The sequence below is a fragment of the Protopterus annectens genome, chromosome 13.part0, assembly GCF_019279795.1.
Source record: "Protopterus annectens isolate FY-2018-M chromosome 13.part0, PAN1.0, whole genome shotgun sequence".
NCBI lineage: Eukaryota > Metazoa > Chordata > Ceratodontiformes > Protopteridae > Protopterus > Protopterus annectens.
The window spans coordinates 1,006,113,837-1,006,139,156 of record NC_056747.1 but is presented as its reverse complement, the minus strand read 5'-3'; the positions used below and the strand labels follow the sequence as shown (position 1 = coordinate 1,006,139,156).

Genomic DNA, 25,320 nt, shown 5'->3' with positions numbered 1-25,320 from the left:
GAACTTGGTAAGTCAATGCTGTGTCCCATAAAGCCATGGCTAGTCTGCAAAGGGGCTAAGAATGTGTGCCCCCTGCTTGTTTATGTACCACATGACCGTGGTGTTGTCTGTCTATCAGAAATTGTCACGGATGAATTAGGTCCTTGAAGGCTGTCAGGGCATTTTGAACAGCTAGCATCTCTTTTTGATTTACATGCAGATGCATTTGATTTGTGGACCAGGTGCCCTGAATGCCTCTTCCTGCCATGTGTGCCCCCCAGCATAATCTGATGCATCAGTTGTTAGGTTCTGCCTGGCTGGGGGGTAGTGAGAATGGCTGTCCCTTGTTTTGGTGACAAGCCTTTGCCCACCATCAAAACTCCTGTTGCAGGCATGGAATGAGAGTAATCATAGTTTCCAGGCTGCGGCAATGCTGTGTCCAGACACTTTTTAGGTACCATTGAAGTTTCCTCATATGCAGTCTTGCATATGGAATTAGTAGGATGCAGGATGCCATGAAGCCCAAAGCCTGTAGAATTTTTCTAGCAGATAGCTGGCCCTTTGTTGCCATTTCCTTGAAATAGGTAGTCAGTTGCCTTTGTTTGTCTGGCGTGAGATAAGCCATCTGGGCAGTTGTATTTAAGCTTGCATCCAGGAATATTATCTCTTGAGAGGGTACTAGTTTTGATTTCTTTTCGGTGATTGTGTACCCTAAGCATGTTAAAAGTCTTTTCACAAACGCCAGATGCTGTAGTAGAATGTCCTTGTTCTCTGCTTGTATGAGGCAGTCGTCCAAGTAAGGATATATTTGTATTACTCTTTGTCTGCAGTAAGCAATTACTGGTGCCAGGCACTTTGTGAAGACCCTGGGTGTAGTAGATAAAACATAGGGCAGTGCACAGAATTGGTAATGCCTAGAGCCAGCCTTAAATCTGAGGTATCTTCTGCATGCTTGTCTGATTGGGACATGCAGGTATGCCTCTTTTAGGTCTAAAGTCACGAGCCAAGCCTTTCTGCCCAGCATGGGCAGAAGCTGCTGTAAGGTCAACATCTTGAATTTTGGTATATCCAGGAAAGTGTTTAGAATAGATAGGTCCAGTACTGGTCTCCATTGCTTTGTCCTTTCTGGGTACAAAGAACAGTCTTGAGTAAAATTCTTGTCAATGCTCTTGTTGTGGCACTTGTTGAATAGCCCCCATGTCCATGACTGATGAAACTTGTTTTTGACCCTCTGCCCATTGATTTTTTGGCAGGTCTGGCCAACCGTTTGCCATTGGCAGGGCATGGAAGTGAAACTTGTAGCCTTGTGACACTATGTCTAGAACCCATTTGCCCTGGGTTATAATGTGCCAGTTTTGTGAAAAAAGTGCTATTCTTCCCCCTAAGGGCACTGCCAGAAGATAAGTGCTTAGTGCAGGCAGGGGGAAGTCATTGGGACTGTTTCCTGTAGGGTTGCGATTTGTCTTCTCCACTTTTGGAGGTAGAAGCATCCCATTGCTTAGACCTGTACGAACCTTGCGGCTGGGATCTGCCTCTAGGGCGTCTAGGTCTGCCCCTTTGAGGTCTGTCTGACACTGGAAAGGACCAATTCTTTGTAGGCCAGTGTCTGCTAAACCTAGGTGGCTGTACTTGTAAAAAATCTTTGACCGTTTGCATATATTTAGCTTTGTCCTCCATTTTCTTTAACACCTCTTCTGCCTTAACACCAAACAAGGTATCATGTTGTAATGGTGCATCTAATAATTTAGCTTTGACATGAACATGCAGATTTTGTTCCTTCAACCAAGCATGCGTTTTATTTACAGAACCCGTCACCGCGGCCCTGCAGGAGGCCTCCAGAGAATCAAAACCACATTGCAAAGTATGCTTTCCTACTTGTTCAGCTGCATGCAATAAATCCTGTATTTCTTTGTTTTCTGCACATTGAGAATTTACCAACATTTTCTGTTTAAGCAGTGTCATAACATATTGCTGATATTTGAGCATATGAAACTGGCAGTTTAAGGCCCTTATAGCCAAGGTAGCAGATGTGTAAATCTTTTTTCTCCATCTATCCAGTGCCCCAGAATCTCTGTCAGAGGGGGTAGGATTTTTTGCAGTGGAAACCTTAACCCCTTTGGGACCCTGAGAAATAGTTTCTGGGTCTGTAGCAGGGTTTTTAAAAAGGAATTTATGAGTGTCAGGAACCCTGTAGTATCTGTCGGGCTTAACAGGAGCTGGAGGTAAGGAGTCAGAGGTCAGACTAGACTTTGAAAACACATCAGCAATGTCTAACACAGGTGGAATAGCTAGAGGCCTGTGTTGAGACAGTAAAAGGAAGTCCCCAAGTCTCTTTTTAGATTCTGAATAATCTTGGCTCTCCCAGTGGAAATGCTACCTCATGGTATGCAAGGTTTCACCAAAAGAGTAGTCATCAAGAGGAGAGGCTGAAGGAACAGATTCTTCAGCATCAGAATCCTCATAGGGGGAAGTGAATATTCCTGATCAGAAGAGGAATCAGAGGAGATAGAAACCTGATCTGAAGATTCATAGTCTGTCTCTTGCCTAGGCCTCTTATCAGGAGGGGGATGGGAACCCCTGATAAGGTAATTAAGTGTTCGGCCATTTTGAGCATTTGTTTTTTGGGCATGGAAGCCTGTCCTTGCAGCTGATGCACTTGTTTCTTTGCCTTTAAAGGTGCTTTAGTCTTTGCTTTTGAAGCTGTAGTCGGTTTAATATATAATTATTTAGGTCTGAATACTCCCTCAGAAGCAGATGCCTGCTCAGCGGCTTTGGACCCATCTGAGGGAATAGTCTCCAAGGCTCCAATACCTTGAGTTTCCAGCGGCCTGGACGACTCCACGTGGGAGTCGGTGGCGGCCTGTGACTCTAAAGTAGCGGGCGCCAGGGGCTGCGAAAGCACCTCACTGAGAACGGACGACTGGCTTAGGAGAAGCTTCGTCGGTTTTGGACCTCGGTTGCCTCTCTTTTTCCTTTTCTTTGTGTTTTTTATGAACTCCGGTAGTCGGATGGCCATCCGACGACATTGTGTAATTAAATCTGTGGCCAAAATAGCTTAATGCAAAATCGTACCGACTCTTAACAGTGCGTTGGTTAAATCCAGCACAAAAACGGCAATTTGAAACGTCGTGGTCAGGGCCTAGGCAAGAAATACAGTAAGAATGAAAGTCCTTATGAGGTATTTGCTTCCCACAAGAAATACAATTATTAACTTTTTCTGACGTCGGTCTGGAGCAAGAAAAATGTTTCCCCAACGGGGTACTTAACTTTTAATGAAGACTTTGGATCTGAAATTCGAACACAAAAATCTCAGTAGTCGGCCGCGCAAACTGCTTCTGCTTCGGGCACCACGCGGCAAGAAAGACTGAAGAAAATGGTGTCGGCTGCATGTTTTATACCCCTGACGACCTGACATCAAGGAAGAGGCGACAGCACCCGACACAGGACCCAAGACTTTGGAATTCAGGCCAAGGGCAACCTGCCAGCAGGAGTACCCAAATGTAATGACTGCAACAGTGTAACACGAAGAACATCATCCTGGACAGTTTAGTGTCCAGTAATGCTCCAAGGAACAGAGAACTAAGTTGGATTTCTGAAGATTGAGTGAAGCCTACCTATTGCAGTCAAATGATGTAAAAATGAGATGGCTTTTTCAGGTTCTTCCTGGAAACGTGCTTCAAGGAAACCATCATCTAGGTACAGATGCATATGTATCCCCCTTGTTTTGCAACTGATCACAGAGGCTGGGTACTTGGTGAAAATCCTCATAGTGGCCAAGACAAATGAGAAGGGAATAAACTTAAGTGGCCACCTCCTGCTAGGAATCTTGGGAAGAGTCTGTCCTTACCATAAACAGGAGTAGGCACAGGAATGCATCCTTTATGTCCATGGTGCCCAAAGAGGCACTGGGTATAGCAGAAGAATGGCCTGGAAGAAGAGAATCATGAGTTGGTACAAATTTTAGTATGTAAAGATCCAGAACAGGCTTCTGTGGTCCATACTTCTTTGGAACCAAGAAAATAAAGCTGCACAGGTTCCACTTATTTGTAAGAGTAGAAGTTTGTAGAACACACTGCCTTAGTGGCAGTATAGGTAGCAGTATCCTACTACCCTCCCCCTCTGGCAGTCTTCTCAAAATTTCAGGCTCCTCTGCCTAATAGTCTATTGCTGTGAAGGACCTATCAGCTACCACAACAGGACAGTCCTTCACAACCACAGATAACAGCCTTCAGTTTTTTTTCCTAGAGTCCAAAAGGAAGTGTAGATTGAGAAATGCTAGATTTGCACGTACCTACTGTTCCAAACCAAAGCCAACACAGACAGACACAGACAGACACAGACAGACAGACACAGACAGACACAGACAGACACAGACAGACACAGACAGACAGACACAGACAGACAGACACAGACAGACAGACACAGACAGACAGACACAGACAGACAGACACAGACAGACACACACACACAGACACACACACACAGACACACACACACAGACACACACACACAGACACACACACACAGACACACACACACAGACACACACAGACACACACACACACAGACACACAAGCTGCTAAACAAAAAACCTCAGCAGCAACAACCAAACATAAAAGATGTACAGCCAAATAAAGGAGGAAGGTGTGAGGGTACTACCAAGTAAGGCAGTGTGTTTTACGAACATCTACTGTTACAGGTAAGTGGAACTTGTGCAACTGTGCTATTTTCAACACACACACACACACAGTCTTACTGACATATGGGTAGATCCAAAAAGCTTACCCAACCCGGGAGGAGGAAGGATAAGGGGTCCATGAGCTCCTGGAAAATGGTCTTAGTGAAGCCTGCTCTGGATATAGAAAGGACATCCAGTTTGTAGTGCTTTGTACAAGTATGCAGAGGACCAATTTGCTATCTCTAGAACAAAGAGTCCCCCTACCCAAAATTCTAGCGAAGCGGATAAGGTCCTAGTGGAATACACTAACTTGCCTGGATTTGCCTCATTATGGTGGCTGTAATAAGAGGACAACAAATGTGCAATCGTTTGCTTGGAGACAAGTTGGCCTTTTAATGCCCTGTAGAAGGAATTTTAACCCTCCCAAAGAGATTTGCCCTGTCAAGGTAGGATCTGAGCCACCAAAGTATATCCAAGGTCCGAAGCATCATCAATCTAACTCTAGGGCTCTAACAGAACCCAGGCAGAAAAAGATATACCGATTTAAATAGAATTTTTAAACCACTCACAGCATCAGAGAAGGATTACTGTACATCACAAACCTATACCTGTAGAAATGAGGAAAGTCTGTCCCACCATGAGAGCTACAGCTCAGAAACTAAGCTTGCAGATATCACAGCAATAAGCAAAACAGATTTCCAGGTAAGAACTTAAGATCAGTGTGAACTGCTGGTTCCAACTATGGTAAGGCAATTTTTATTTTTAAACACATATGTCATGGGAGAAATCTGCTTGCAGGTGGTTTTAAATGCAATACTCCCCTTCCATAAACTATTTTACCAAAAGAGAAGAGGAATGCACAAGAAGACTTACAGAGATGTCCACTAAGTGTGCCTTAAAAGAGATACACCCTCTTCAAGACTGGAGGGAAATTAACCGCAATAGACCCAGTTTCCATTCAGGCACCACCTAGAAAATCAAAACAGATTTTCTAGTAGGAGGAATTTGGCCCTCCTTTAATCACCTGTTGCACATCCTCAAAAAGCAAAAGAAAAGTGCCTAAACAAAGTCAAGACAATCATCCAAGTTTTCGACTGAAGTTTCTCCAAATCAGGGTGCACCAATCACCTCCGAGACTGCGTGAGAAGATCAAGACTGTGAGCAAGTCTGTTGCAACTGCCCTTAGCCAATACCATTAAAATGAACTAAGACTATGTAGTCAAAAAGGGAATCACCACAATGAACTTTGGCATTTCTTACTAAACCCTCAGAACTGCTATGAGGATCAGTGGAAAGAGGGGAATGCATACAGGAACATTCCCATCAAGGGAAATGTAAATGTGTTTGTCCTCTAAACAGGGCTGCAAGAATGTATGGAACAGAACATCAAAAGCTGTTTTGAAAGGAGGTAAACAAATCTATTGAGGAGTTCCTCACATCTGGACTATATCACGGACCACCACTACATTGAGTTTTCATTCGTACAGGTTTGCCAAGGATCTGCAAAGTCTGTCTACCACAACAAACCGCTGTGACAAGAAGGAAGACACCTGAAGAGTCTGAATGCGAAGAAGCCAGCTCCACAGAGAATACATGTCAGCCGGCACAAAGGATAAGACCTCATATTCCTAAAAATGTTGAGGTACCACATGGCTGAGGTGAAGTCTGAAATCACCACAGAAGAACTTGGGAGGCCAAAGGTGGTGAATATTCCAGGCATGAGCCACTGGCAATAACTCCAGATGTACATTTGTATCTGAGTGGGTCCCCAAATGATTAGCACTTGTTGACACAGCTCCCCAAATCATCATCTCCTTCCTTTTTTCCCCATTTTCTACATGGGGTTGGGGTGTCAAGTCAAATGTTACCATCTCTTGATTTGATGCCATTCTCCTACCTTCAGCACTCCTGCCTGAATATCGCGGGTCTTCTCTCATTCAATCCATCCACCTCCTTGCTGGATGGCCTCATTTCCTCTTGCTTTCTTCCTGCCTGTCCCAAATCATCTTCAGCAGATTTGCCTTCTGCTTTTCTGCACATGTACCAAAACCACTGTAATCCGCAATTAGAGCTACTTTGGCTTCTGATCCGATGTCCTCATTTCTTAGTTTGTACCACCCCCATCTCAGGCACTTCATCTCCATGGCTTGTAGCTTTAACTGTTTTACCTTTACTGCCCAGGTTTCTGTACTGCATTGTACAGGTTACACCATTTGTACACCTTACTTTTCCGCTTCTTTGGTATTCTTCTGTCATACACTACCCCGATACTGTGCCACTTGGCTGCAGCCCCTCTGATTCCAGCTTTGACCTCCTCATTCAGACTTCCCTTCTCCTCAACCACACCTCCCAGATACTTGAAGCTGTTAGCCTGTTAGACTACTTTCCCGTCTCAGTTCTTGGCTTCTGATTCTCCCATTTGCTGCTATTACAAATGTCTTATCTGTGCTCAGTTTCAACCATGTGCCTTCAGTTTTGCATTCCATTCCTCTAGCCTTTGCTGAAATTCTTGCTCAGATCTGCCTGTAATGCCACATCGTCTGCATTCAACAACGTTGTTGGCCTGTCCTCTCCTACCCGTTTGCTAATGTAGTCCATCATCTGTATCCTTTGTAAATAGCTTTAAGATGACATGCATAGTTTGATAGCCCACTAACTAATGGCTGCTGTGGGCTAATTTTCCTTGTAGGGCTTAATATTCAGCCCTATATGTATGTTGTTATTTTGGTATTATGGAGCATGTTTTTTGACTAAATATTAAATATACCAGGATATTCCACTTGGGTATGTAGGAATTCTAGAATGAATAATAATGGAGACTCAGATAGGATGTTGGTCCTTTCAAAATTTCATGCTCACATAGGATACACCAATATAGATATATACACATACATATATACATTTTTATAAATGCTATACATATAACCAGTATCAAACAGAAGATTTTTCATATGCTAAGGTATCACACTTCATGAGCAAAGCATTGTATGAGAAATTTTACAAACCCTTGAAAAACTAGTGCTCAGTATTAATCCTATACTGTGAACAGAAAATAAAATATTGCAAATGTGAACCTTTGTCTTCTTTTCAAAGAAAAGCCAGCAAGCGATACAAGTACTGACGGAAAATGCAGAAGGAAGAATAAAATAACCCAAACGGCTTCTTATATGAGCTCATGACATCACAGCTGCCAGAAGGGTGAGTCTTTGCAGACATCTTTCTCTTCCAGTGGCACAAGAAACAATGGGGGCTGTTGCCTGCAACTGTGAAAACTATCCTGCTCTGGCAAATGGCTGCTCTCTCACAACCACAGACGAGCAGAGGGAGAAGCCTGAAGACTTGAGAGATTGCCAGGACAGAGGGTAGTAGGGCACTAATACAGATATGCCAGTAAGGCAGTCTTGAGTAGAAGCCTTTTCCTTTCTGGTTCTTGTGCACTGTTTCCATTGTCTCTCATTCAAGCATTAGTTGTAAAATGGATACCACGAGATATTTTTGGTTTGTCTGGACCCTTGGTAATCCCCTGCCTAAAGATTTAGATGAATTCTACATGGTATCCTTTTGCAAAACCTAGTAGCTATATGCCTGTAGCAGCTGTCCTACACTGCTCAAGGAAGCAGCTAATCTTCCTGTTAGGTAGGGGTAATGGGTCTTGGTGCTGACTTAGGGGACAGGGAAAGTGGAATGAAGTAGTCACAGTCTGTGTCTTTGGAGTGTCTGAAGCTTTGCTGGTTTCTTTCCACCCCTTGTCTTCCTGCCATTTTCTTTGCTGCAAAGGCTGGTTTCCTCTAGCTTGTTTATCCCTCCCTGATTTCCTATTAAAAAGGGGCTGCTTTTTGGGGAAATTCTTAGGTTCATAGGTGTTTACTAGGCTACTTACCACAAGGGCCTTTTCAAGCCTAGGCATGCATACCAAATCTCTAACAAGTTCTGGTACCCTTGAAAAGAGTAAGCAGAGGCTTGAGAGATGAAAACACTTACAGGTTGCCAATGTCCATTACAGACATAGGTGCCAAGCCAGTGATAAGTTTCCTGTTCTCCATCCAACTGTCCAAGTTACACTTGAATTGGTTTAGGGAAGAACTCTGCTTCATGTGGATGGGGAGCCCATTCCAGAGATGGGGAAATCTCTGAGATACAAACCTGTCTCTCTACTATACTTCAGAGGAGAGTACAATGAAGCATCTGTGTCCATTACTTTTCACGTCCCTCCCCAAAGATGCTGTAGACATATACAGAGTAACAGCCTGAATATCATCAGCAAGAGGTTGTGTATATTGCCATGAATACCTTCTAAGCACAGTATCTGCGGCAGCTAGACACTGCACAGCAGCATTCAAGTACTGTTAATGCCACACACAGCTGGATAGCAGTCTGGATCAGCTGAAGCAGGGGCTTCCTAGAGCTCTCCTTTTGTGAATTATACTTTTCCCAAGTCTGCTTTAAGATATGATCACAGAATTTCAGTAAATGAGCTTGTCAAATTAGAACTCTAAAAGACAATAAAAAAAATGCAAGTTTTCTTGCTGTACCTATCCTGGAGCCTACTTTCTTTGAAACTGGGTCAAGTATTTTTTTTGGGGGGGATGGGGAGTTGTTCCTTCAGTAGCCTCCAGGAAAAGGATATTGGGATCATTCAAAGGGGCCGGTGGTTAAGTCAGGGTTCTGGGAACCAGATGTTCAGACACCCAATAAGGACCCATGAAGTAAGAGCACTGTTACTGGCTTGCCCTTTCACAAAGTACAGTTGTGTACACTTAACTTAAATGTAGATGTTCGAGTGTATTCACTGTTGCAGTCATCACATGTGGGTTATCCCTGCCAGGGTAGCCCTCGGTCGGCCCGAATACCAGAGGCTTAGTATTTCTGTGTCGGCTGCTGTTGCTTCAGGACTGGCGTCAGGTCATCAGTTGTATAAAAGTAAGGCAGCCAATGCCATTAAATCAGTTTTTCTTGCCCTGTCAGGAGCCCCCAAGTGGGAGCCAGGTTCTGGTGGAAGAACCCCACCAGTAAAAGTAAATTCCAAAATGTCCCTTGAAAGGAGACAGAAAAAAAAGAGGGGGATAGAGGGAGGGAAACCAGGACTGCAACAGTGAATACACTCTAACATCTACATTTATGGTAAGTGTACACAACTTACTCTGGTCTGCATGTTTCACTGTTGCAGTCATCATATTTGGATTGATTCCCAAAGCTGAGGAAAAGGGTGGAGGCAGTCAGGGGGACTAGGGGCTGGCTAGGATACCCTGCAAGACTGCAGAGGCAAATCCTGCCCTGCAATTGGAGAAGATAGGCAGGTAGTAATGTTTGGTAAAAGTGTTAACAGATGTCCAGGTGGCAGGCTCCAGGATGTCCCTGGTGGGGACTCTTCTGAGGAAAGCTGCAGAGGTGGAGGCTGCTCTTGTTGAGTGCAAGTCCTGACCCCCTTAGGGGGAGGCTTTCCGTGTTGCTTGTAGCAGAAATGGATGCAGTGTGCTATCCATTTGGAAATTGTTTGGAGATGGCTTTGCCCTCTGCTCCTGCAGCAAAGCTAACCAGCAATACATCAGACTTTCTGAAGAATTTAGTCCTGTCTAGATAGACTCTGAGTTGTCTCCGCACATCTAGAGAGTGCAGGATAATTGCCCCATTGTTCTGTGGGTTATGGAAAAAGGTGGGCAAATGAATGGGTTGGTTGAAAGTCGCACTGGACACCACTTTAGGCATGAAGGATGGATTAGCCTCGAGGGAAACCCTGTCAGCATGGAAGATGATTAAGGACTCCACAGCCATGAGTGCTTGTAGCTCGGAAACCCTTCTGGCTGAAATGATGGCCAGAAGGAAGGCCGTCTTCCAGGAGAGAAATTTTAGCTCTGCTGAGGATGCTGGTTCGAAGGGGGGCAGAGTGAGCTTTTCCAACACAAAATTAAGGTCCAAGCTGGGGTTGGTGCTCTTCTGGGTGGCCTCAGGTTGCTAGCCCCTCTTAGGAATTATCTGATCAGAGGGTGTGAGAAAAGGGGCTGCTAAGTGGGGAAATGAGCAGAGATAGCAGAGGCATGAATTTTAAAAGAGTAAAAAGAGACCACTGTGTAGCAGGTCAGCTAAGTAATCCAGGATGAGAGGGAGGGAGGCCTGTGCTGTATTGGCTTCCCTTAGCCTGAATGGTGCAGAACCTTTTCCATTTGTCAGCATAAGACTTTCTAGTGCTAGGGCGTCTGGCCTCACATATAATATCTAGAACCTGTTTACTGAGGTTGGCAGATCGATTAGTGGTTAGGGAATAAGCCAAGCTGCTAAACTGAGGGTCTGCAATTGGGGGGTGCACAAATTCTCCTTCCCTCTGGGTCAGGAGGGTTGGGATCTGAGTGAGATGTCCTGGTGGCAGTGGGGACAGGCTGCGCAGCAGTGGGTACCAGTGCTGGTGAGGCCAATCTGGAGCAATAAGAATTGTCCTTGTTTTTTCCTCCCTTATTTTGAGCGGAACCCTGGGGATAAGAGGTAGTGGAGGAAAGGCATAGACCAACTGATTGACCCAGAGGAAGGACAGGGCATCCACTTTCCAAGCCATGCAGTGATGCTCCCTGGTGCAGAGCTGTTGAGCTGATGGCTGGTGTGGGAGGCAAAGAGGAAGACCTTTGGGGTGCCCCATTACTGAGTTATTAGGGTGAAGGTTCTTTTGTCTAGCTGCCACTCGTGTGGGTTCAGAAGATTTCTGCTTAAGTGGTCTGCCAGAGAGTTTAGAGAACCTGTCAGGAATCATGCTAACAGGCGGAGTTGCATGGCAGAGGATGTGTGCCAAAGTGTTATGGCCAGCCTGCACAGAGGGTAGAAGTGAGTCCCTCCCTGCTTGTTGATATACCACATCACAGTGGTGTTGTCTATTTTGATCAAGAGAGCCTCTGGGGAGAGAGGGAGCCTGAAAGCTGTCAACGCATGCTGGACAGCTATCATCTCTTTTTGGTTGATGTGTAGCTGGATTTGCTGTGGGCTCCATTGGCCCTGTATGCACCTGCCGTCCATGTGTGCACCCCAAGCATAGTCTGATGAGTCTGTGGTGAGGGTCTGGCCGGAGGGGGTGGTGGTGAGAAAGGTAGTCCCTTGTTGTGGGAGCATGCTGCTGCCCACCAAAGAACATGCTGCTGCCCACCAAAGAAAATCTTTTCTGAGGCAAGGTATCATGGGTAGAAGAGTTTCCAGGTCTTGAGAGTGTTGACACCAAAGGCTTTTTAGGTACAACTGAAGTTTCCTCATATGCAGTCGGGCATATGGAATCAGTAGAATGCAAGATGCCATGAACCCCAGAGCTTGCAGGATTTTCCTTGCAGATAACTAGGGTCTACTGGCTAGTTGAGAGATGTAGGCTGTCAGGTACGTTTGCTTCTCTGGTGTAAGGAATGCCATCTGGGGAGGCTGTGTCCAGGCTTGCTCTCAGGAATATAATCCTTTGGGTGGGTACTTGTTTGGATCTCTTTTCGTTGATTATGTACCCTAGGGAAGTCAGTAGGGACTTTACAAAGGCCAGGTGCTTGAGCAGCTTTTCCTGGCTGTCTGCCTGAATTAGGCAGTTGTCTAAGTATGGGTAAATCTGGACCTAAACCTAAATCTAAACCTTTGTCTGCAAAAGGCAACAGCCGGAGCCAGACATTTTGTGAAAACTCTGGGAGCAGTAGATAAGCCAAAGGAAGTGCAGAGAACTAAAAGTGCAGAGATCCTGCCCTGAAATGTAGACATTTCCTGCATGATTCCCTGACAGGAATGTGGAGGTAGGCCTCTTTTAGATCTAGGATGGCTAGCCAAGCATCCTTGGAGATCATGGGTAGCAGCTGCTGGAGAGTAAGCATTTTGAATTTTGGTATCACCAGGAAGATGTTTAGAATGGATAGATCAAGGATAGGGTGCCAGGTGCCCTCTTTTCTGGGTACAAGAAAAAGTCTGGAGTAGAAACCTTGGCCTTTCCGTTCTGCAGGAACGTGCTCTATTGCCCTCATAGAGAGGGCAGGGAAAGGACTTGCTTTTGCACCTCTGCCCACTGGTTTGGAGGTAGATCTGGGAACACTTTTGGAGTTGGAAGGGTGTGGAAAGAGCATTTGTATCCCTGAGACACTATGTTGAGGACCCAGCGGTCATTGGTAATGGTGGCCCAGGTGCTTGCGTGAAAGGAGAGTTTACCTCCTAGGGGTAAGTGAAGGTGGGCAGAAGGAGGGGGTGGGGGAGGAGAGTCATTGGGAGTTCTTACCATGAGGGGGTGGCTTAGAACTCCCTGTTTTTGAAGTGGAGGAAGTCCACTGTTTAGATCTCTGCATTCCCGATGGCTGCTGTCTGGGGGGTCTGCTTCCACGAGGTCTGGGCTGAACTGACCTGGTGGGAGCAGGAAAGGACCAATGCTTGGAGGGGCAATGCCTGCTGAATCTGGGTGGCTGGACCTGTAAGAAATCCTTAACTGTCTGCATAGATTTAGCTTTTTTTCCCATCTTTTTTAAGACCTCTTCTGCCTTAGTGCCACATAAGTTGTCTTTGTGCAAGGGTGAATCCAACAATTTAGATTTAACATGGTCTGGCAGGGGCTGTTCCTTAAGCCATGCATGCCTTCTAAGGACTGAACTGGTGACTGCTGCACTGCAAGAAGCTTCCAGGGCGTCAAAACCACAGTGCAAGGTGTGTTTAGCTACTGGACTTGCAGAATGCATTAACTCTTGTAATTCTTTAAATTCTGCACAAGCAGGAAAGGAAGACACTTTTTCTTTGAGGAGTTCCAGGGTATGTTGCTGAAATTTTTAGCATATGGAACTGGCAATTTAGTGCTCTGATAGCAACAGTAGTAGAAGTGTATACTTTTCTACTGTCTAGTGCTCGGGAATCCCTATCTGAAGGGGTGGGATTCTTAGCAGAGGTTGCTTTAATTCTTTTAGGGCCTTGAGAAATTACCTCCGGGTCAGCAGTAGGATTTTTAAAAAGAAATTTGTGTGAGTCAGGGACTCTAATACCTGTCTGGTTCTCTGGGTGTAGGTGGAAGGGTGTCAGGAGTCAAACTGGATTCCAAGAAAACATCCTCCACAACATCCAGGACTGGGAAAATGGCCAGGGGTCTGTGCTGTGGAAGATCTATGAATCCCCAGAGTTTCTTTTTAGACTGAGTGTAGTTCTGACATTCCCATTAGAAATGCTCCCTTAAGGTATGAAGGGTTTCCCCAAAGGAAAAAAGTCCTCGGAGGGGGGGGGGGGGGCTGAAGGAATGGAGTCTTCTGCATCAGAATCCTCATAAGCAGAGAGGAGTTGCATGTCTTCATATTCAGACGCATCAGAGTCATCATACTCCTGTTCAGACAAAACTACTGGGGACAGATCCCGTTTTCTTTTGGAAGGGGTAGCTTGGCTTCCCCTAATCAGCATGATAAGGTCTTCCGCCATTTTAAGCATTTGACACTGAGGCAAGGAAGCAGGTGCCTGAGATTGGGTCGTCAGTTTCTTGTGTGTGGTTCGTACCCTGGGCCTTAGAAACTTGGTAGTTTTCAAAAGAACAGACGCGAAAGAAGTCATCAGTTTGTATAGTGAATCGATAGTCCGAAGTACTGCCTTGGAAGCTGGTGCCTGCTCTGGACCCATTCAAGGGAGAGACAACCACAGGATCCTTAGTCGAAGAAGAGTACTGTGGCATACCAGCCTTCGAAAGGGTTTCCATAGCGGCCTGTGAATACACAGAAGTGGGCATCAGGGGCTGTGAAAGCGCCTCACTAAAGACCGGAGAACTGATGACTAGCTTAACGGAAGTGTCGTTGGTAGGTTTGGACCTGTGCGGTCTGTCTGTCTTCACCTTTACGTTTTTTTGGAAGATCTGCTGTCGGATGGCTAACTAAAGCCATATCGGAATTTGAGGACTGTAAGCGAAAATATCTAGCTACAATAAGGGCCTGATGACATACATTTCTAGCATTGAACAAAGCACAAAAGCGACAGTGAAGGACGTCGTGGTCTGGGCCTAAGCAAGTGATGCAGTAAGAATGGAAGTCTCGGTGTGGTATTAGCTTTCCACATGCAATACAATTGTTAACTTTTTCTGACATCGGTTAGTGCAAGAAAAACGTATTGCCAACGGGGTACTTAGCTTTAGAAGACTTCAGCCTCAATTCGGAATTCGAAACTCGGGTAGCAGCCGACCGGCACTCATGCGACCTTCTGCTTCAGGCTCCGTGGCAAGAAAGACTGATGCAATGGCATTGGCTGCCTTACTTTACACTACTGATGACCCAACATCAGTCCTGAAGCGACAGCAACCGACACATAAATACTAAGCCTCTGGCATTTGGTCCGGCCGAGGGTTACCCCGGCAGGGATAACCCAATTGTGATGACTGCAACAGTGAAACACGAAGAACATCACAGAGAGACTGAAAGCCTTCGCTGCACCTGAAGTCTCTCCAGCTTTGAATATGAAACCGTTAATTTAGTCTCAGCTGAGGTTATCTAGGGCTGCGGTTGTTTCATTTGTATTGCAGCCTGGGGGTTTGTAGTGGTGGTCAATATTTATGAACTGTAATCTAGATTATCCTCCTCCCCCTGAGCAAAATCAGAATCCTGTCTAGAACATGACTTCAAACTCTTTTTAGGAGGGTGTTCGCCCATAGTGAATGGCCTGATGTTCCGATTACTATCCATGGAATAAAAAAAAAAATCACATCAAAAGAATAGAAAACCAGAGAAGGGGTAGCTGAGGTGGACACATGCTCTACTTGGGGTGTCATGCATTCTGATCTCCAACTTTTGCCCAGTGTCTGAACCTAAGTCTGCCAAGCATGTTTTTTGCTTCTGATCCATAGCAGTTTTCCTTAGTACTTAAGGAAAGAAAGCCTTGTCCCCCCCCTCCCCTACATGAGAGGCAGATGCAAGTTTCCATCGCCTTCAGACAAATCAATGGTACCTGAATTTCTAAAAATTGCAATCTAGGCTCTGTCACATACAATATCTACACTAACAAACAGATCCATTCTAAAATCTCATGTTCCAGCCGTTTGGAAGATGGATAGACACATTGTCTTCATAAAGGAGGACCCACTGCTGACTACTACAACTTCAGACCAACTGCCCTCCTGTCACCATTACAAAATGGAAAGAAAGGTATCCATTCCCAATTAGTGCAACACCATACAATAAACGATCTTCTCTCCCTAACATAACAATATTTTTGCCTTGACCACAACATCACTACTGCCACATGTCACTTTGCTGACGCCATTAATAAAAACAGAATACTGGAAACCTAGTATCATACTTATTCCTAGACTTGACCAAAACATTCAACATAGTTTTCCTCACCATTAACTAATAAAACTCCTTAGGTCTCCCCACCTCCTCCCTCTCCTGATTTAACAGGTACCTGACAGATTCCAGGTAGTCAGCAGTAAGAATATTCACCATGTCTACCAATTACTGTAGGAGTTCCACAAAGTTCCATACTTGGACCCCACCTATTTAACATTTTATAAATGATCTACACACTGCTTCCAAGCACGCCATTCTTGTACAATACGCAAATTTTATTTATTTATTTATTTATTTTACATTTGTTGACCGGGCTAGTCCAGCTGGATCAATGTCCATTTTCAGTGGAGGCCCGGGGAGAAAAGCTCCAATGATGAAAGCAAGAGAATAAAAATAAACATATACAATTAGCTCAAAAGCAATGAGCAAAAATATGAAGATTTTAGTACAGGTAATACAAATCTAAAAAGAAAACAAATAAAACCAACTAAAGTAATAAGTAAGGGATTAACTACTTTCAATACATAATATGTAAGACATAAATATAAAAGACGATTAAAAATTTTTTTTTTTTTTTTTTTAACATATATGAGAACAGTAGTATCTAGAAAGACATTAAGTTTTTGCCTCTTGACTCTACATTCAATTACACAGCCTTTAACCTACAAAATATTCAAGAAATTACTCAAGAACCCTTTACATCCGTACAATCCTGGCTAGTCCAACTCACACCCCCACAAAAAAAAATTCTCCCAAAGCAAAACTCTTGCCAAAATCACTTCATTAAATAAATACCCTGAGTGAACAGGTCCCTTACACCAAACTCTTGGGAGTCGCAGTTGAATACAACTTGAAATGTGACTTACATTTCCAAACTATTAAACACCAAAAGCTTGACCACTTTTACAGAACAAAATCCTACTTAACAGAACCAAAGAAAAGTACAGTTTTGTACCTACCATAAATGTAGATGTCCGATAGATATGCAACTGCAGTCATAACATATGGGTTGTCCTGCCTCAGGCAGCCCTCGGTCGGCCGGATTCCAAAGTCTGGGTCCGATGTCGGCTGATGTCGCATTTCTCTCTGACGTCAGAGCGGCTGGAGTACATAAGCATCAGCCGACGCCATTTTCTTCAGTGTTTCTTGCCCCAGATGCCAGGTGCCCTCCAAGGAAGGCTGAAATCAAATTGGAAGACAAAAACAGGATTCCAGACAAGTAAATGAGCAATAAACAGATACACCATAACAGATATCCCCAGCTAAGAGAAACAGGGATAGGAGTGGACCCTAGGCATAGAGGGGTATGGAGGGAGGAAAATCAACTGCAGTTGCATATCTATCGGACATCTACATTTATGGTAGGTACAAAACTGTACTATGTCCTTCAAGAATGCAACTGCAGTCATAACATATGGGTAGAATACCATAGCTTAGCTGGGGGAGGAGGAATGCTCTAGGAAAAAGATGGTGTGGCAATCAAACCCTGCAGGACTGCCGAAGCAAAGCCTGCTGTGGATCTGGAGTATAGAGGGAGATTGTAGTGTTTGGAGAATGTATGCATGGAGCTCCATGTAGCAGCTTCTAGAATGTCCTTAGTAGGCACCCCTCTTAAGAATGCTGTACAGGTGGCTGTAGCTCTGGTGGAATGTGGTCTGACCTTGGCTGGAACAGTCTTTCCATGAAATGAATAACAGAATCTGATGCAATGTCCAATCCATTTTGAAATAGTCTGTTTTGAAATTGCTTTTCCTTGGACTGCAGGGGTGTAAGCTACAAAAAGTTGGTCAGACTTTCCACTGATCTTGGTTCTGTCCAGGTAGTATCGAAGTTGTCTGTGAATGTCCAAGGTATGTAACAGTCTTTCCCCCTTATTCTCGGGATTGGGGAAGAAAGCAGGCAGATGAATAGCTTGATTTAAAGAAACCCTAGATACCACCTTTGGCATAAAAGTAGGGTTGGTCCTTAATGAAACCCTGTCTCTGTGGAAAATTATGAACGGTGGTATAGCCATTAGGGCCTGTAGTTCCGAAACCCTTCTTGCTGAGGTAATTGCCAACAGGAAAGCTGTCTTCCATGAGAGAAATTGCAAGTCAACTGAAGCTGCTGGCTCAAATGGAGGTAGAGTCAGTTTTTCTAGGACAAAATTGAGGTCCCAGGCTGGCACTGGAGCCTTTCTTGGTGGTTTAATGTTCTTGATTCCCCTGAGGAACTGCCTTAGCAAAGGATGTGAAAAGACAGGCGGATCAGTGTTATATCTAGCTGAAATAGCTGATGCATGTATCTTTATGGAAGAATATGAGAGTCCATTCTTTAGCATATCTGCCAAATATTCCAGGATGAGTGGGATGTTCAATAATGATGCATCATGTCCCTTTGCTGGTATTCCAAATGCTGAATCTCTTCCATTTTGCTAAGTAAACCTTTCTGGTGGATGGTCTTCGAGCCTCTGTTAGTATCCGCTGAACTTCCTTGGAGAGAGATAGGTTGAGATTATTCATGGGATCTCCCAGGCTGTTAGCTGCAGTGTCCAAAGGTTTGGATGCACTGTTTTGAAGTTGTGCTGAGTCAAAAGTAGAGGCCATTGGGGAAGGGCCCACTTCTTGGTGTGACATATGCTCCGTAGTAGTGAATACCAGTGTTGTCTTGGCCAGTCCGGAGCTATTACGATCCCCTTGGGTCTCTCTGCTTTGATCTTTAGTAATACTGAGGTCATCAGTGGCAGAGGTGGGAATGCATAGATTTTTAGGGAGTTCCAGTTGAATGAGAGAGCATCTATTTTCCAAGCTTGTGGATGGTATGTCCTCGAGCAGAATTTTTGTACATGATGGTTGAGGTGAGAGGCAAATAGGTCTACTTCTGGCCTGCCCCATGTCGAAGTGAGCTGTGTGAAGATCTTTGGATGTAACCTCCACTCGTGTGGATCTGTGAAATTCCTGCTTAGGCTGTCCGCCAGCACATTGTCTTTGCCTGGAACAAACTGGGATTGTAACTGAATGTTTAGGCTCAGTGATTTTTCCCAAAGATGCATTGTCAGTCTGCAAAGGGGGTAAGAATGGGTGCCCCCTTGCTTGTTTATATACCACATCACAGTGGTGATGTCTGTCCGTATCAGTAAATGGCCTTGCTGAAGTTGGTGTTGAAAGGCCTCGATGACATGCATTACTGCCAGCATTTCCTTTTGGTTTATGTGCAGATGTGTTTCCTTTGGAGACCATTGTCCTTGTATACACCTGCCTTCCATGTGCGCCCCCCATCCAAGGTCTGAGGCGTCTGTGGTTATGGTCTGTGTTATCTGTGGTTTTCTGAATGACATACCTGTGTTTGCCTGGCTTACCGAGGCCCACCATAGGAATTCCTTTTGTAGGCAAGGAATGAGCGGTATGGTTGTCTCTAAGTTGTTGCTGTGCTGAGACCATAGGCTTTTTAGGTACCACTGATGCTTTCTCATGTGTAGTCTTGCTAATGGAACCAGGAGAATGCAGGATGCCATGTAACCCAGGGCCTGTAGGAATCTCCTTGCAGTCATCTGGGTAAGTTTTGCCAAACCTTTGAAATAATGAGTTAACTTCTCTTGCTTGTCTTCTGTTAGGTAAGCCATTTGAGAGTCTGTGTCTAATTTGGCTCCTAAGAAGATTATTTGCTGGGATGGCTGAAGTCTTGACTTTTGGAAGTTGACTGTGTATCCCAGAGCTTGAAGTAATCATATGACATAGTCCAAGTTTTTTGTCAACATCAATTTGTCGTCCGCTTGTATGAGGCAGTCGTCCAGGTACGGGTAAATTTGGATCCCCTGGAGCCTGCAATGAGCAATTACTGAAGCCAGGCATTTTGTGAATACTCTGGGCAGTAGATAAGCCAAATGGCAATGCTGAGAATTGATAATGCTCTGGCCCTGCAAGAAATCTGAGGTATCTTCTGCAGCTGTGTCTGATAGGGACATGCAGGTATGCCTCCTTGAGGTCCAGAGTCATCAGCCAAGACCCCTTGCCCAGCATGGGAAGGAGTTGCTGTAGAGTCAGCATTTTGAACTTTGGTACTATGAGAAAGGTGTTTAATGCGGACAAATCCAGTATTGGTCTCCATTGAGATTCTTTTCTTGGAACAAGGAACAGTCTTGAGTAAAACCCCTGGCCTTGTTCTTGTTGTGGAACTCTTTCTATTGCTTTCATCAGAGTCAGCAGAGAAATTTGCTTGATAGCCTCTGCCCTCTGGTTTTGTGGTAGGTTTGGCATGCCTTGTTTTCTTGGTAAGGTATGAAAGTGGAACCTGTAACCTCGGTCTATAATGTCCAAAATCCATTTGTCCTTTGTCAGTCTGTGCCAATTGTCTGCAACCAGAGATAATTTCCCGCCCAAGGGAGCTTCTATTTGTTCCCTGGTAGGCGGGAGTAGAGGAAAGTCATTGAGATTGTGGTTGTGGGGCAGGTGAAACCCCTGTGTCACTTCTTTGGTTTGCTGGCTGCCATTGTCATCCACTGTAAGGACCTCTGTATTGTCCTCTTCCTCGGCCACGTCTGTTTTTACCCCTTTGAAACTTTTCAGGATTAGGAAAGGACCAGTTTTTTGAAGGCCAATTCCTACTGAATCTGGGGGGTTGAACCTGGAGGAAATCTTTCACCGTCTGAACTGATTTTGCTTTTTCCTCGATGGACTTTAACACATCCTTAGCATTAGCACCAAAAAGCTTGTTCTTTTCCAAAGGTGCATCCAGAAGTTTAGCCTTTACATGATCTGGTAGAGGTTGATCTTTTAACCATGCATGTCTACGAATGACTGCCCCTGTCATAGCTGCCCTACATGAAGCTTCCAGTGCATCATATCCACACTGCAGGAAGTGATTGCTTACTTGCTGAGAGTTATGTACAGCTTCCTGCAAAGACTTCCTGTCTAAAGGATCAGGAGAGGCCAATGTTTTCTGTAAATCTTTTAACAGGAAATCCTGATATTGTAACATATGAAAAAGACAATTCAAAGCTCTCATAGATAAAGTAGTGGAGGTGTAAACCTTTTTACCCCATCTCACTAATGACCTAGCTTCCCTGTTGGAGGGCAAAGGATTTTTAGAGGTGGAAGCTGAAACATCTTTAGGTCCCTGGGAAATAGTTTCCAAATCAGCAGTATGGGCCCTGAATAAATGGGAATATGTTTCAGGGACCCTGTAATACCTGTCTGGCTTGGCTGGAGGAGGAGGAGGGAGAGAGTCAGGGGTAACACTAGAGTCAGAATATAAATCATCCAAAACATCAAGCACAGGAGGAATAGCTAATGGCCTGTGCTGGGGCTTTTTAAGGAAAGTCCGAAGGCGCTGTCTGGAATCAGAATATTCCTGGCCTTGCCACTTGAAATGTTCCCTCATGGTATGTAGAACTTCCCCAAAAGAAATATCCTCAGGAGGGGAGGCCGAGGGGATGGAATCCTCTGCATCCGAGTCCTCATAGGTCTGGAAGAGCTCTTCCTGGCCATCAGAGTGGACAGAGTCCTCAGAATCTTCATCTGAAGGAATAGGGTCAGAGGGTTCAACCCAGGGCCTTTTATCAGAAGGAGGCTGGGATCCTCTCTCAGGATGGGCCTGTGAACCTCTAATCATAGTAATTAAGTCAGCAGCCATAGTCATAATTTGTGTCTCTGGAGTAGGCTGAGGTAAGGCTTTAGCAGAAAGATACTTGGTCTTGCTGGCCGCCTTAGCCCTAGTGTAGGCCTTAATAGACATGGCCATAGGAGGCCTGGCAGCTCCACGTGCAGGAGTGACCTTATCTACAGCAATGGTCTCGGGCATTTCCTCGGTTTCGGTATCCGGAGGAAAATCAATAACTGGCGGAGTGATATCCGGAATCGGGGTCGTCGGTAATGCAGTGTCTTTGGTTCGGAGCGGTGGAAAAACCGTCTCAGGGGGAACCGGAGCACTCGTGGTAGGTTTTGGCGTGGAGTCGGTGGTAGACGCGGGCCGAGGATGTTGGTCCCGGTCTTTTCGTTTCTTGGGAGTTTGCGATGTCAGAAGCTCCGATGGCATTGTATAGGCAAATTTTTCGCCGAAAAAATCTTCAGCGAACTCCGCCCGGCGCCTGAGAGTGCGCTTGTTGAACCGAGCACAGGCTACACACGCCGAGACGTCGTGGTCTGGGCCAAGGCAAGGAAGACAGTAAGAGTGGAAATCCTTATGAGGTATTTGTTTACCACAAGAAAGACAATTGTTAACTTTTTCAGTAATTTCCGACATCGGCTGAGGCAAGAAAAGGTCCCCAACGGGGTACTTAGCTTTTTTGATGACTTCGGAATCGAAGAATACAGGAGCTGACCGACCGGCACTTGCGAACTGCTTCTGCTTCGGGCACCGCGCGGCAAGAAAGACTGAAGAAAATGGCGTCGGCTGATGCTTATGTACTCCAGCCGCTCTGACGTCGGAGAGAAATGCGACATCAGCCGACGTCGGACCCAGACTTTGGAATCCGGCCGACCGAGGACTGCCTGAGGCAGGACAACCCATATGTTATGACTGCAGTTGCATTCTTGAAGGACATCCACAGGTAAAGTCTACCTCCTACCTACCTACCATATTGTATGCCTGCACACTCATTACTAACCTACAATATCCACACAAACAAAATGGAACAATGCTACAATAAAATGGTTTGCTTTGTTGCAAATTGTCCCTTTAGAACTCTTGTCTTTAAACAACAAAACTGGACTAACATCCACATAATCTCCAGTAAAGTCGGCTACTACTAGCTTATACTCTAACTACCCTGACAACTGCCTGGCACGAAAAGGCATGCTTCAACATTTCCACCCCATCAAAGCTCCTTTGTCCTTGTGGAATACTGTAAAAGGATGGGAAGCCATAAGGGCTTGAAGTTCTGAGACCCTTCTGGCTCAAGTAATGGCTAACAAGAGTAAGGTTTTCCAAGTACAATGTTGGAGGGAACAGTGCTTGGCTGGCTTTAAGGGTGGTAGTGTCATTTTTTCCAGTACAAAGTTAAGATCCCAAGGAGGCAGAATAGGCTTCCTTGGGGGTCTGTGGTGCAGAACCCCTTTTAAGAAAAGTTTTACTTCCAGTCTAGAAGCCAAAGGAAGAGTGAGAGGCAGGCATGCTGAGATGGCAGACAGGTGGGTCTTGACAAAGAAGTAAAGATAGTTCAGATTTCAATTCACACAGGTAAGACAGAACCACTGGTGGTCCCACTACCAGTGGTTGTAAGTTGTGTTTCAGACACCAGGCAGAAAATATCTTCCACTTTGAAAGGTATGATTTTTTGGTATTTGGTTTTCTGGCCTCCTGCAAAACCTTAAGCGCATCCTCTGAAAAAGGAGTCTGAAGAGAATCAATGCCCCATCACCCACAGAATAAGGTTCAGCGTGGACAGTTGTGGATGTAAGAGTGTTCTCCTCTCCTGTGTGAGCAGGTCCATCTAATGGGGCAACTTGGGGTGATTGCCCTTGGCTAGATGTAGTAATAGGGGGAACCAGTGCTGCCTTGGCCAACAGGGAGCCACCAACAAGATTTGAGGTTGTTCTTTCTGAATTTTCAGCAGAACTTCTTGTATGAGAGGGAAGGGGGGAATGCATAAGTGTACATCCCCTTCCAAGGGAATGAGAGAGCATCCACCCTCCAGGGCTTTGGGGTGTGGTACCGTGGAACAGAAGGTTGGAAGCTGTCTGTTTATGGGGCAGGCAAACAGATCCACATCTGGAATACTCCACTGAAGGACCAGGTCCAGAAACACATCCCTGTTTGGCATCCATTCGTGAGATAGAGTATCTGCTATGACACTGTCTGCTGAGAGAATGTAGACAGCTTGGATGTTGACTTGTCTGTCTATGGTGAGTTCCCAAGCCTGCAGGGTTAACCTGCACAGGAGGCAGGACCTTGTCACCCTGTTTGTTGATGTACCACAATGTGCCTGAAAGGAGAAGATCCTTGAAAATTTGTAGGGCTAATATCAAGGCTTTCATTTCCTTGACATTGATGTGTTCTTTCCGTTGATTGAGGGTTCACATGAGTTTCTCATTCTCCCAAGGATGCTCTCCAACTGGTGTGTGAGGCGTCTGTGAAGAGGTCTAGTTTGGGGGGTAGGGGATACAGAGGCAGGCCTGGGTTGGAGTTTATCTGAGCACTGGAATCATGAACCCCAGGGGGTGCAGATGTAGTTTCCAGATTGTTCTTGAGTACCAATGGAATTTTCTCATGTGAAGTTTTGCCAGGGGAACCATGGGGATGGTGGAGGCCATGAATCCCAGGAGCCTGAGGAACTCCTTGGCTGATATGGCTCTTAGAAGGTGGAATTCCTTGAAGTAAGTAGTAAGAAACAATATTTTTTTCTGGGGGAAGATAGGCCATCATTTTTTTCTGTTAGGATCCTGCACCCCAGGAACACATGACCCTGAGAAGGAATGAGGAATGATTTTTTGAGATTTATAGTGAACCCCAGACTTCTCAAGAGGGAAATGGTGAAGTCTAGATGTCTAGATGTTGTATAGCCATAGGAGCTGACGGGGCCTGGATCAGGATATCGTCTAGGTAGAGAAAGAGTATGATACTTGTTTGATTTCTAGCATTTGGAGACCAAGAAGCCTCAGAAAATATACAACAATAAGAAACTACATTTTTATTTAATAATATACACATATAAAAAGTGGTCTTGGTATTACTCATATACACTTCTTAAATCTACGAGTGTTAGTTGGTTAAAAATCTTATTTCTTATTTTTTATATGTATAAACATTGTGATGTGATATGCACTTCTCATACACATACTGTTTCATAGTTATGTTTTGAGAATCATATTTGTACTTAACTATTAACTTAGACATATTGTGCGAGCGTTTGTTTGCGAACAGGATTAGAAAGTACATGTTCTGAAAGTACTTTACAGTTTTGTATTTTTAATTTACTGTGTCTTTAAATATTGCTACTTGATAGACCAGCTGAGTATACAAAAGGCGGTCTTTTTAAAATATGAATCCAGTTTCTGATGAAGTCTTGTTTTATAGTAGACGAAAAGCGCTTAAATAAATGGTTTTCATTTTATCGCCTGCTTTTTTGGACATGGTTTTACGTTATTGACGAAAGCGGAATTACTGATTTGTTATAACGGTTGGATGATTTTGGTTATTGAACCTGTTTCGTGTCATTTCTAAGTTTGTTTGCCGTCCTTTTGGTCTAGAAGTCTAGATGTTGTATAGCCATAGGAGCTGACGGGGCCTGGATCAGGATATCGTCTAGGTAGAGAAAGAGTTGGGATTCCCTTCGTCCTGGCAAAGGCCATAACTGGTGCCAGGCATTTTTTAAACACTCTTGGGGCCATAGAGAGCACAAATGGCAAAGCACAGAACCATAAGTGTGCAGAACCCACTGAGAAACAGAGGAATTTCCTGAAGAGGGGATGGGCTGGAATGTGTAAACAGGTGTCTTTTATATCTAAGGATACT

The 25,320-nt window shown here is 44.8% G+C and overlaps 1 protein-coding gene across 3 annotated transcripts in view; it reads right to left on the bottom strand.

Annotated features, from left to right (window-relative positions):
• SMARCE1 (SWI/SNF related, matrix associated, actin dependent regulator of chromatin, subfamily e, member 1) overlaps positions 1–25,320 on the bottom strand; it is a 970,790-nt gene that overhangs the window by 263,065 nt on the left and 682,405 nt on the right. The gene's annotated exons all lie outside the window — the stretch shown is intronic.